At 38.2% G+C, this 13,801-nt stretch overlaps 1 long non-coding RNA gene across 1 annotated transcript in view; it reads right to left on the reverse strand.

The window, feature by feature from the left end:
* Positions 1-410: 410 nt before the first annotated feature.
* LOC107181735 overlaps positions 411-13,801 on the reverse strand; it is a 44,175-nt gene continuing 30,784 nt past the window's right edge. The window contains exon 3 of the long non-coding RNA XR_001512441.1: positions 411-1,651. This is a non-coding gene — a long non-coding RNA (uncharacterized LOC107181735). The remainder of the gene's footprint in view (positions 1,652-13,801) is intronic.

The raw sequence follows: 13,801 nt of genomic DNA on the forward strand, positions 1-13,801 counted from the left end.
CACATATGTAATACCTTAATCAATAAAGAAAGAAAAATAATAACTTACATATCTAAATTATCTGGAAGCCAATTTAAAATAATTTTTGGGCATTGAAAAAAAAATGTTGATCCTTTTGTGTTTTTAAAATAGTGTTATTGAGCCGAAACCGGTTTGGCTCGGTGGAGAGAGTGTCGGCCTGAGGACTGAGGGGTCCCGAGTTCGATTCCGGTCAAGGGCATGTACCGTGGTTGCGGGCACCTCCCCGGTGGGAGATGTGCGGGAGGCAGCTGATTGATGTTTCTCTCTCATCGATGTTTCTGATTCTCTATCTATCTCCCTTCCTCTCTGTAAGAAATCAATAAAATATATTAAAATAGTGTTATTGAAATAATGTTAATACCAAATGGGTCACACCTGACCCATTTAAAGTGGTTTTAGAACACTTCCAGAGTTATGCAACCATCACCATAATCAAATTTTAGAACATTTCATCATCCCCAAAGGAGCCTTAGTATCCACTAAGAGTCACTCCCCATCTCCCTCCCACATAGAAGCTCTAGACAACTACTAGTCTACTTTCTGTCTCTAAAGATTTGGACCTTTAATATAAATGGAATCATACCATATGTAGACTGGCTCCTTTCACTTAGCATGTTATCAAGGTGTGTCCATGTTGGAGCATGCGTTCATATTCCTTTTTACTGCAGAATAATATTCCATTGTGTGAATATAACATATTTGTTTACCCATTCATCAATGTCTACTGATGTTGACAATGTTTCTACTTTTTAGCTATTGAGAATAATGCTCCTATGAACATTAAGGTATAAGTTTTTGTTCATTTTCATTTCTCTTGGGTAGAGCCATAGGAGTAGAATTGCTGGTTCATATAGTAACTCTATGATTACCTTTTTGGATAACTTACACAGTGTTGCTCAAGTGGCTGGACCATTTTACATTTCAGTCAACAATATATGAGGGTCCCTGTGTCAACACATCCTTGTCAGCACTTGTTATTGTTTGTCTTTTTCATTATAGCCAGGCTAGTAGGTGTAAAGTGGTATATCATTGCAGCTTATACTTACATTTCCTTAATAGCTAATGTTGTTGAGTGTCTTTTCATGCACTCATTACCCATTAGCATGCCACTATTTCTTAATCCAGTGAGGCTAACATTGTCTGTACCATGATGGAGATGGCAGTGGTACCCCTTGGGCCCAATGCTGTGAGCCTGGATTTAAGGCCAGTGATACTTGACTCCAGAAATGTCTTACCACTTGTCCCAGGGTGAGCCTCTGTATCAAACACCTTTTCTGCACCATGGGCAGAGGTATAAAAATACCTTCTATCTCTAGAGTAATTTACAAAGTAATTCTAACGCATTATTTCACTTAAATGTTAAAATGTATATGTGGCATGGGTACTATTACAGAAGGGGAAACTGAAGCCCAGAGAAGTTAGGGAATTTGCATAGTCATATAGCTAGCAAATCTCAGGATAAGGACCTAAATGTAAGTCTCCTAATTATAATGACAATACCATGGCATTATGATACATCATTTAATGGAAATTCTTGTACAAAAGTAATTGATACCAGAGGATGGAGGCAGGGTGATCTTTTTGGAAGAAGAGCCTCAAAGCGTAGTATTCCATTGAGCAAGAAGGTAGTCTAAGGATGAAAAAGACACAGGCAGAAAACAGAAAGACATGTAAGTTAACAATAAGGGGGCTGGATATGAAATTTGAAAGTATGATTGACATCCGTTGTTTATCTTTTGAAAAACAATACCCTCCACCCTTCTCTTGGAAATTGTTTCTCCTCCCTCTCTAATCACTAAGTTCAGATGGGAGAAGCCATGTTTTAATGTGACTGTACCTTCACTCCAAAGAAGGTAGATTGGTGTAGAGACACAATCACCTGACCCAAACTGAACCAATTAAAGACTTATCCCAGAAACTGTGAACTTGAGAAAGAAAAAGAAATGTCAATCCCTTCTCTTTGATGGAAGTTATAAATTCCAGCAGCTTTTGATAATCAGGTTTCTGATCATGTGAAAGAGAATTGTCTGCTATGAAGATGAAGAATATGGATCCCAAAAATACACTAGCTCAGAGGAGAGACACAGAGGCAAAGTCCTGGCTGTGCTCAAATCTCTGGCTTTAGTTGCTCTTGATATCAGTGACAAGATTTTTTTTTTTAAATAACAAAGATCAAGTGAATTCCTAAAATTAATCTTTGCCATAAACCTTACAAAAACAGTACGTCTCATCCTCTTCCAATACAGGATTCAGCGTTTCTGGAGTCTCCGTCAATGGTTCACATAATTTAGAGAGGTTGCCAGAGTATACAATCCTTTGTATAAAAATACTGGGCTGAGGATATGGAAAATCCTAAGATGTACACAGCACTGTTAGGGTGCTTATCATCTAAGGAGAAAGCGAAAAAATAGGTAAAAGGACTGGCAGGTCATCCACAACAGTGATATCATAAAATATGAGCCAAAAACCATATGAGTGATGGAGACCAGAGGTGCTGCTTGGAGTTCAGAAGAGTGCGAAAGAGTTGTGAATTACAGTGGGCAAAGATCCACAGAGGAATGAAGTAGGATTCCAATAAACACAGAGAAAGAAAATGAGAGGTCACAGAGATGAGTTCAGTGAGTACCGTCTGTTTTTTGAGGATTTTACTTGTTTCTTCTCATAAGAACTTTTGGGTCAGCCTAACCTGCAAAGCAATCACAGAATCCCCTGTTTAAACAATTTGATCCCATTCTACTCTTGAGCAACTCCTATCAAGTGAGAGCTTTTCCATCTGGGGCTCACTGACCCTCACTCTATTTCGACAGAAATTACTGTCTTGTTTGCATCATTGGGTCCCTAAGTTCATCAGACCTACTATCACAGGTCACTTTATGACTCATGGGTTTTGCTAGTTTTTTTCAAATACATTTCTGTGCTGACAGAAAGAGCCTCTTTTTTTCCTTTAACCCTTTTGCCTCAAAAAAATTATAGTACAATCTCTACTCTGATATATACAACTGGTTTGTCAAAGTTATGACCACTATGGCCCTAGCTGGTTTTGCTCAATGGATAGAGCATCAGCCTGTGGACTGAAGGGTCCCGGGTTTGATTCCAGTCAAGGGCACATGCCTGGGTTGTGGGCTCAATCCCCAGTAGGGGGCGTGCAGGAGGCAGCCAATTAATGATTCTCTCTCATCAGTGACATTTCAATCTCTCTCCCTTCCTCTCTGAAATCAATTATATATATATATGAAGTTATGACCATTCTGAATAAGCATCACTGTAATATTTTCAGTTGCATATCTCTTTACAAGTCATAAAGCAACTCCAAATACCTTCTCCTAGTAGCCCTTTGTGGTAGGCAGGACACAGATTATGATCTTTTCTTAAAATGAGAGAAAAGGTTCAGAGCAATTGATAGACCTGCCCAGACATTGTACTATATGACTGTTGTTCTAATTCTGCTCCATGAGAGTGGTAAATTCATCTATAAAAATACCTGGCTCCTGATATACGCATCCTGCCTGTCTGGGTACAGGATGCGCTGCTGGATCTTTCTTCTCCAGGGCAAGGCTGTGAGCATTTCTCTCATTAGCCCTTACCTAACCCAGTCCTTAACCCCACTTCTGTTTCTAAACCACAGAACAAGGGCACAAATCATGAATCTTAGAACCTAGGGAGAGGTGCCCAACCTGGATGCACAACAGAATAACCCGGGATAATTTTAAAAATTACAAATCCCTACACCTATCTCTAGACCTACAGAATCAGAATCTTTGGAGTTGGGACCTGGGGGGAGGGAGGGGGACAGTGGTAAGAAAATAATATTTTAAATTTTAAACACTGAATTGTTTTTAAATAAAGCACAGAAAATAATATAACAAAAACACATGTACCTAGAAACTAAAAAGAGCAATATTAACATTTGGTCATGGTTGTGTAGAGAAAAAGCTGTGCATTGATGGACCTATATTGTCTCTAGACTCTGGAGGGTGCCGATCAGGGTAATCACACTCTCATTCTATGGGAGCTATTGTACGAGCCTATATTTTGTAGATAACTAATTGCAATGCAAAATTATTCTTGTCATAGCCACATCAATCCTGTCTCTTCCTTTTACCCTGGGAAACAATCTTACACACATGTCAATATTCCTGATCTAAAATGTGTCAGTTCATGGATTCTCTTTTGAACCTAATAGAACACTTGCCTAGCTCACTCATGGATTAGGTTCAAAATAACATGCATTCATATAATATCTATATGAGAACCAGGATTTCATAGTGTTTTGAAAATTATCTTTTAACAGTTTTCTCGGATCTTTTTTAAAAAATTAATCATTACAGAAAAAAAGTTAATTTATGCCAGATTTTCCCTTTTGGCCTCATTTTGCTCCTTTCCTCCTCCTCTCTGCAGGCAACCTCTGTCACAAATTTGGTGTGGATCCAAGTTATGCCTTTATATTTTTCTTAAGTAGATACATACTCAAAATAACATATTAATCTTAAAAACAGATCTAACTAGTACAATACTCTATGTGACAATCTGTAATTTATTTTTAAATTAGATAAATAACAATAAATATGTGAGATCTCTTCATGCTGATATATGTAATCAGTAGTATCTTTAATGGCCAGTGGTGCACTTTGTTTTCTATTTCTTTTCTCTTCTTTTCCTTTTTAAAATAATTTTTTATTGATTCCAGAGAGGAAGGGAGAGGGAGAGGGAGAGGGAGAGAGAGATAGAAACATCAATGATGAGAGAGAATCGTGGATCAGCTGCCTCCTGCACGCCCCACACTGGGGATCGAGCCCACAACTTGGGCATGTGCCCTGATTGGGAATTGAACCCTGACTTCCTGGGTCAATGCTCAACTACTGAGCGACGCCGGCTAGGCCCTATTTCTTTTTGAGACTAATTTGATAATTGATTCTTCTAAAAAATGTCTATTCTTTTTGCATCCCAATGTTCTGGCTTCAAGTTATTCAGTTTTCTATACTGATCTTTTTTCTTTACTAAATATTAGGTATGCCCACTTTTTTCAGTCCTTATATTGTTTATTTTTGTCTTCTCTGTGTTTTCTTCAGTTGCCTTTTTTTCTTTCTCTCCCTAGAAATAAATGCTTATTGTGCTAATTGCTTCTATTATTTCTGTGTTTGTAGACTTGCATTATGTTATTAACTTCTGTTATTATCCTTAATTATTTCCTTCCTTCTAGTTGCTTTCCTTGTTTACACACTGTATAATAATTATGCCCTCATGTTTTGAAATGTACTACTTTGTTGTTCAATTCTCATATTTTGCAATCGTTTTGATTTCTTGCTTAACACAATGAATTCTTTAAGAGTATATTTTAGTTTCCAAGTATAGGGTTTCCCAAGAAATGTATACACACTTTGTATAATTATAAAGGCAGTGTTTATTAAAATAAATTTCATTTTCAAAATTGAGCTACCAGCCTTTAAAGTATGTATACATTTTGGGGGGGACACACTGTATATGGGTTGTTTTTTGCTACTACTTTTATGAGTTCTAATATAATTGCATTGTTGTTAGGAAATGTGATTTCATTAGATTTGATCTTAGAAATGCATAAGGCTTACTTTGTGAGTCTCAAGCATTTTCTATATATGTTCCATTTGTATATATATTATATATATATTCTGTAGGGGCAAAAAAGTTGGCATAAACTTTTGCTTTGCTTGGTACATTTGAGACAGAACTATTAAAATCACCCATTGTGATTATATATTTCTCTTTATAATGTTAGTTTTTCTGGGCTATGTTGTTAAGTGCATATGAATTTATGATTATTTTATCTACTGGTGCAAGCTATTTTTCTTATTATATAATATTCCTCTTTATTTTCATTAATACTATAATAGAAATTAGTGATTTCCCCTTAAATTGCATGGTGCCTAATGTTATTATTAGTTTTCTTTTGTTTAGTGTTTGTATACACCTTTCCATATTTTTTTTTATTTTCAACCTATCTATGTCCTTTTAAGTATTTTATAAACAGATATAGCTGGCTTTTTTAAAAAAATGAAATCATATTACCCTTTTTAGGTGCATCTAATCCACTTACATTCATCCTAATATATTCAGGCTTACTAATACCAATTCCTTTTGTGGTGTGTTTTACTGTGTTTTGTAATTTTATCTTATTTTTTACTTTCTATGGCATTTATAAGTAGTCTTTATTTCACTTTTTTCCCTTTGCTGGATTTAAAGTTACAGATGGTATTCCCAATATTTCAGTGGTTATCCTTAAATTTTTAAAACAATGATTATAGATATGTAGCATCTCTAGTGTCCTCAAACTATCCATTAAATAGACCCCCTTTTCTTACCTCTCACACTGTCCATCTTCCTTATTACTATTATCGACCCAGGGTCAGCAAACTATAGGTAGCAGGCCAAATCCTGCCTACCACCTGTTTTTTATATAGCTCATGAGCTAAGAATGGTTTTCACATTTTAAAATATTTTTTAAAAGAACAATAGTACATGATATCAAAATGATATAAAATTCAAATTTCAATGTCCATAAAGTTTTATTGAAATACAGCCACTCCCATTTGTTTATATATCATCTATAGTTGCTATCTTGGTACAATAGCAGAGTTGAGAAGTTACAACAGAGACCAGATGACCCACAGAGTCAAAAATAGCAGAAAGCTCTGTCCTGACCTTTAACTTCCTGAATGACATTTTTTGCTTCTTGTTGTCATAACTTAAACTTTATGCAAGCCATATTCAAAGACAGTAGTATCACTTCTTTTTCAGCCTTCCTTTCTCAGGCAGGGCAGCCCTGGCCAGCTCCTGGTTTCAGGTCAGGTCTCTCACGTCCATGGGAAACTTTGGGTTCTCTACAATCTTATGGTTACAGAAATGAGGTTGCCTTTATCTCCTCTGCACATGAGACCCAGTTCATATGCTTCAGCCTAACTTAGAGCTTTATGTTTCTGGCCCACAGAGATATTCATTTCACCTTTTACTCAAATATATGACACACACACACACAAACACACACACACACAGTTGCTTATTTGAAAACAGTTTTATAAAGTATAAGCTCAGAATTTGCATTGTTTCTTCTTATGAGCCCATGAGTCTGACCTCTAACCAGGGGTCAGCAAATTATAGCTCTTGGACCAAATCTGGGCTAATAACTATTTCTTTAAATAAAGCTTTATTGGAACACAATCACATCCATTGTATATGGCTGCTTTCACTGCAAAGGTACAAGTAGGTAATTGCGACAGAGGCCATACAGCCTGCAAAGCCTAAAATATTTTTGGTCTGATCTTTTACAGAAAAAGATTGCTGACTCCCTACTATGAACAATAGAGAGCCTCTTTTATTTATCTACTTTTCCTCACATGGCATTAAATATTAGTTAAATTATGGTAATCCCACGAACTTCAGTCTTGTTTACTTAGCTGTATATTTCTGTTAGGCTTCTCAAAATTAACATTTAACATTGAATGTCAAATCCCTGACATTTTCCCTGTACCCTTCATCCCCTACATGACTTTCTTCCAGTATTCTACTCCATGCCAGCAAATGGAAATCCTGTCCCTTCACCTTGCTCAAGTCAAACATTTTAGTGTCAAGTTAAAAATTTTAGGGACATCCTTGACTTCTCTCTTTTCCTCACCCTCCATGTCTTTTCTACCAAAAACCTAAGAACCAGAATCCATGAGTAAGCAATACAACATGTCCAGTTCTCCCTTCATGGAATAAACTGTCCCAGTTGTGAACCAGGTACTAGGAAAAGTCTGTCAGTGAGTGTTGAAGTCACTCTCATGGGAAGCTTGCCGCAAATCCTTTTCCATAACTCAGGCTCAGACATCTGCTATCTTTGTTGTGCCTGTTGATGTTTTCTTATCTTTATGAGAAAAGGAAATATGCCAGCCTTCTTCTAGTAAAGTCCTTTGGATTAAACTCTCAGAAGGAAACCAACCTCACCTAATAAACTCACCAGAACATAAAAGGACATGGAGGAGAATAATAAAACTAATGTGCTAATCAGTAAATGCCCGAAGCAGATCTTAAATCAAATAAAAGACAGGAAAGGATGCCTTATGCCAGAACTTAGAGACACACCATGATAAGAAAACATTACCTTGATTTTGAATTGCTGGGAGGAAACAGCAGTTGATTCAGAAGTAGCCTGACCATCAAGAGACACCAGTGGCAGATTTTCTTTTCTTTTCTTTTTTTAAAAATATACTTTATTGCCGAAACCGGTTTGGCTCAGTGGATAGAGCGTCGGCCTGCGGACTGAGGGGTCCCAGGTTCGATTCCGGTCAAGGGCATGGTAGAGAGTTAGAAATACTGATGAGAGAAAAATATCGATTCAGCCGCCTCCTGCACACTCCCTACTGGGGATGTGCCCGCAACCAAGGTACATGCCTTTGACCAGAATCAAACCTGGGACCCTTCAGTTCGCAGGCCGACGCTCTATCCACTGAGCCAAACCAGTTAGGGAAAGTGGCAGCTTTTCAACAGGGGATGTCATCTTCCTTTCAGTGTTCTACCAGAGCTGATGGAAGCAATCATACGGCAAGTGGCAAGGTACCTCTGGCTTCCTTCTCATTAGCCGCATGACCAATGTGGGAACTGGCAATACTCCCACCCAGTCCTCCAGTGCAGGGTATCCAGCCACAGACAGAATTAGAAAGTAGGTGAAGGTTTTCTTTGTCAAATGTCCATCAGCCTCAAATTCCCCTTGACCACCTGATTGTTGGGGAAGCCAATATAATACCAATTCATACCACTGTGTTAGCAATCTAATGCATTTTCCTGTATGACCTCTACAGTTCATTTTCAAAGGGAGCAGTCACTATTTACATAAATAGATGCATTTCAAAAGGTGGACTTCCAGCTTCAATGTGCCCTGCATGGAATACAGTGGCAGTGATGTCCCTGAAAATGAAACTACCTTCCCTCCAGACTGCCACAAATCAATCCAGATCCAGGGGAAAGAGCCCTGGTCCACCTTTTCTCTGGGAAGAGCATCCAACTCTAACATCTTTCTATCTAAGGAGAGGTGTGAGCACACTGAGGGGCCCCAGGAACATGCAGCTGGTGGAGCACATTACCCCACTCTGTCACTGCCTCCCATCAGCTCTGGCCACAAGCAGGTGCTATGAGCAGACTAGGGTCGCAGAGGGCTTTGAGAAAAATCTTTGCCAGGCAGAATCCTTAACCTGTAAAAGCTCCCCACTCTAGCAATTAGACAAGTCCAGAATGTGAGTCATTCTACCGGCTCTTCCATAAGTCAATACCTGGAGGCGGGGGTGGGGAGGGGGTGGACAGGAGGAGTGAAGAGAACACTTTCTTAAATCAAAATGGACTTACAAGGAACAAAAACCAAATATAACCTATGGCCCCTTTGTTGGACCCTATCTGAACAAACCAGGTGTAAATGACCTCTGGAAGAATAGTAAAATCTGAATATAAACTACACATTATAAGTTATTAATGAGTTAGTGTTAATTTTGTTAGGAGTGATCATTATATTATGGCCATGTAGGAGTATATTCTTATTTATTTTTTAAAACATTCACTTTTTAACATATTTTTATTGATTTCAGAGAGGATAGGAGAGGAGGAGAGAGATAGAAACATCAATGAGAGAGAATAATTGATCGGTTGCCTCCTGCACACTCGCTACTAGTGATTGAGCCCACAACCCAGGCATGTGCCCTGACCAGGAATTGAACCATGACCTCCTGGTTCATAGATTGATGCTCAATCACTGAGTCACGCTGGCTGGGCTATCCTGATATTTTTTATGATGCATGTAGAGTATTCAGGGGTTGTACTAGCTTCCTAGCGGTTTTATTAGCTTCCCAACATAATAACTCACCACAAACTTGATAATTTAAAACAACAGAAATCCAGGTGTTGGCTGGGCTGTTCTCCCTTGGATGGTTCTAGGTGAAAATGCCTCCTTGCTTATTCTAGCTTCTGGCAGCTGTAGGCATTCCTTGGCTTGTGGCTATGTGACGCCCATCTCCACCTCCCATCTTCATATGGCTTTTGCCTCAAAATCTGTTTGCCTTCTTCTCTACTGTCTCTGGCAAGTCTCCCTCTGCTTTTCTCCATAAAGACACGTGTCAATGGATATAGGGCCCCATAAGATAATCCAGAATGAACTCTTTTCAAGATCCTTAAGTTAATTAAATCTTCCAAGACCCCTTTACCAACCAAAGTAACACTCAATCTTTTACCATATAAGGTAATAGTTGTAGGTTCTGGGGATTAGGATGTACAATACCTTTCTGGGGGACACCATTCAACCCACTACAGGGATGAGGTATCATACAAGTAACTGAAATTTACTTTGAAATGATTCAATAAAAATGTGGATGAAATAAGTAAGACATAAGGTTAATGACTGACAAATCCAGGTGGTAGGTATATGGAAGTTCATTACACTATTTTTTCTAACTTTTGTATGCCAAAAATTAGAAATTTTTATCATAAACCAAATTCAAATTCTTCATTTGGTCAAGAGATGGGTGTTATTTCAGTATAGGAGAAAGGAGCATGGGCCCTGGGGTCAGAATGCCTGGGTTTGCATTCTGCCAGGCGTGGCATTTACTAGCTGTGGGATCTTGAGCCAGTTACTTAGTTTTTCATCTATAAAATTGAAATAATACTAACTTTGGACAGTTGCGAGATTAAATGAAACACTGTTCATGAGCTACCTGGCAAATAGAAGGGTCTGGCTATATTCATTATTATGTTGACTTTTGTGGGATTTCTACTTTTAAAGATTTGACTGTTAAAGTACAATTACCCCTCTTTGGGGTACAGGGAGAGATGTTTACATTTTATCCTAGTATCTACTGCAAAAAAGATTCCTTGCATGTTTAAAAGACATTAGTTAAGAAGGCACAGGGGGTCTACAGTGAGTGTGTATGCGTGTGTGTTAGGGTGTGGGGAGCAGGAAGGGATGCAGGGAGTAAGGTAGTTGCACAGGCCTGACGGAAACAATGAGGCAATGACCAGGGAGACAGGGAGATTACAAAAACAAGGGCAAAAAACCCCAAAAAACAAAACAAAAAAAAACAAGAGCAACTCCTATAGATTTTTAGGCAATGCCTGCCAGCCATTGTTCAGAGCCCAATTATAACTACGATGCTTAAGGAGTTAATGCAAATTCCCAAAGTACTTATTATATCTAGGAAACTGCTGCAAATGCTAAGTGATTATGACTCAACCTAACTGAAAAAGTCATTTCTCAGGATGCTCTTCACGCTGAAACATTTATTTAAAGCAACTCCCTCTGCCTCGTGAGGGGGTTGCTGCTGGTGGAGTGTAGGAGGAGGTTCAGGAGTGATTCTGCAGTTAGGGAACCCCACTGTTCCAGCGGGAAGTGGACCTAGCCCACCTCAGGTGGAGTGCTGTGGCTGCTGCCTCCTCCTCCCACACTTCAGGTGTCAGTCTTCCTTCTTCAGGCAACTCACACTTCATACTTAGAGTGTCATTTCTTTTTTAGGTCGAGAGCATGAAGGCTTTTGCTTCCTTCACTTCTCACTTAGCATCATACTTTCTCTCAATCGCTCGCAGTCACTGAACATGTGCAAGACCAGGAAAAAAAGAAATGAAAGAACTGTAACAAAAACTTAAAGATGAAACCAGCAAAGGCAAAAAAAAAAAAAAAAAAAAGAAATGCCAAGGAGACATACAGCTCCCTAAACAGGTCCAGAAGCTTTCTTGAAACAAACCTTTGCAACCACTCCCTTGTGTTGACACTTTCTACTTCCCACTAAATGAATTAAAGTGACAAACAATGGAACACTTCTCAAAGCTGAGGTACTACATTGTATAAACAATGCCACTAAAACTTAATATCACAAAAATCATCCGGAGACATGGTAGCGTTAGCTAGTACAATGTTTTCAACTTCTGGGCAGTTCTATATGTTACTTCTTGCTAAATGTTAAAATATAGCACAGTATTTTACGGATCAACAGGATGAGCTGACAGAAATAAAAGTAGTCAACTGCGAAGAAGAAATCAAAGTGTAATTGATCAAATTGTGTATATAACCAATGGCTAACCCTCTTGTCCATGAGGCAGAGCTTTGGATAAGAATCCCCTGTCTCCTTTACTTGCTGCAAGTAAATAAAACTACTTTGTGATATCCACATCTATCCATTCTTGAATAGAGCACCTCAAATGGTGGACCCCTTGAGTTTAGTAACAGTAGGACTGAGACCCAGCATTACTAATAAGCTCCCCGGTGATGTGGGTATAGAGCCAGTTCTCAAATTTGGCCACACGTTGGACTTACACTTTGGAGTATAAAGTAAGACTGATGTCCCAGAGATTCGTATTTGTTCTTGAGTGTGACCTAGGTATCAGACTTTAAAAAAATTCCCCAGTGTTTCTAACCTTCAGTGAAGTTTGAGAACTAGTGGTATAGAAGTAGTTGATTTTCTTGAGGCCATGGGGGGCCAGATTCAAAGTGTTTGGTTCAATACCAAGTGACTGTACTGGCTGAATATTAGAATTTTATGAATAGCTTTTAAGTAATAAATAACACTGCTTGGGGCACACTCATGGACATCCAGATTTAACTGGAGGGCCCAGACACTGTAATATTTCAAATCTCAATTGATTCCTATATGCACCCAGGTTAGGAATCACTATTGTAGATGTTGCAAGAAGGAATTAGAAACATCTTTTTAGAAGGAGTAGACATAGCTTAGTGGAGAAAATATGATGTTTATGAATACACATATATAGTCCAACAAATACTTGCTTTGGTATTTTGTAATAATAATTCTAACTTTGGGGTAGATGATGGTGGGATTAAGCATGGGTTTGAATTAGCATATCCAAATTTAAACCTTAGCCTCACCCCTGCTTTTAATCTGATTATTTGAAGAGTTTAGAAACAGCATGGTGTTTTACACTTGTAGTGGGTATAAGATCAATAATTAATGGCCTATCAGTAAAGGCAATATTATAAGATTTCCTTGGGTGGATCCCATACTGAAACTATAAAGTATGGAAGTAATGATGATATATTACACTATTAAAGGTATGAGGGAAAATCACAAGACAGGCCTGGGAAAATCAAGTGACATTGGGAGGCTTCACAATTGGGATCTCATCAGTACTCACATCCAAATTGGCAGAGCCCATCATGGGGATGAACTGTGAATGTGAGGTTTGAAGAGGAAACACTACAGCCTCTGCATAAGTGCTCTTTGAATACATGTGGAAAAGACATATCCTAGACTTGGCTCTAAAGAAAGGTGTAGGCAGAAATTGGTATAGGCAGAATTTCTATGTAAACCAGTTAGTAGTCATGATCATTATATAATTAAGATCATAAGTACCAAACTCTACTGAGGAGAAAGCTTAAAACATTCATCATGTAGTTACCCCGTTGTGGGCAGGTGAATTACAATAAGAAGTCCCGGAGACTATTTAAAAACAACCTTAGTGTATGCACCCAAATAGGCATGCCTATGTTGAATATAAACATGAGTAACAAAATACTGTCCACTGAACTGGCAAAGTAAATGAGGACACTAGAGAGGACAACATGAAGCTTGACTTCATGAGAAAATAGTGGCTCAATAGAATTAAGGATGAATACAAAAGGTACGGGCAGAGATGCTCATTCAAGCATTGTCTATAATATTAATAAATTGGAAATATAGATGTTCAATAATATGAAATTTCATTTATTTTTGTTGTTTGTTTTTTTTAACCTTAACCATATTGAGATATAATTGACAAGTAAAATTATATATATTTAAAG

Source organism: Myotis davidii, unplaced genomic scaffold (assembly GCF_000327345.1).
Source record: "Myotis davidii unplaced genomic scaffold, ASM32734v1 scaffold187, whole genome shotgun sequence".
In the NCBI taxonomy this organism is placed as follows: Eukaryota; Metazoa; Chordata; class Mammalia; order Chiroptera; family Vespertilionidae; genus Myotis; species Myotis davidii.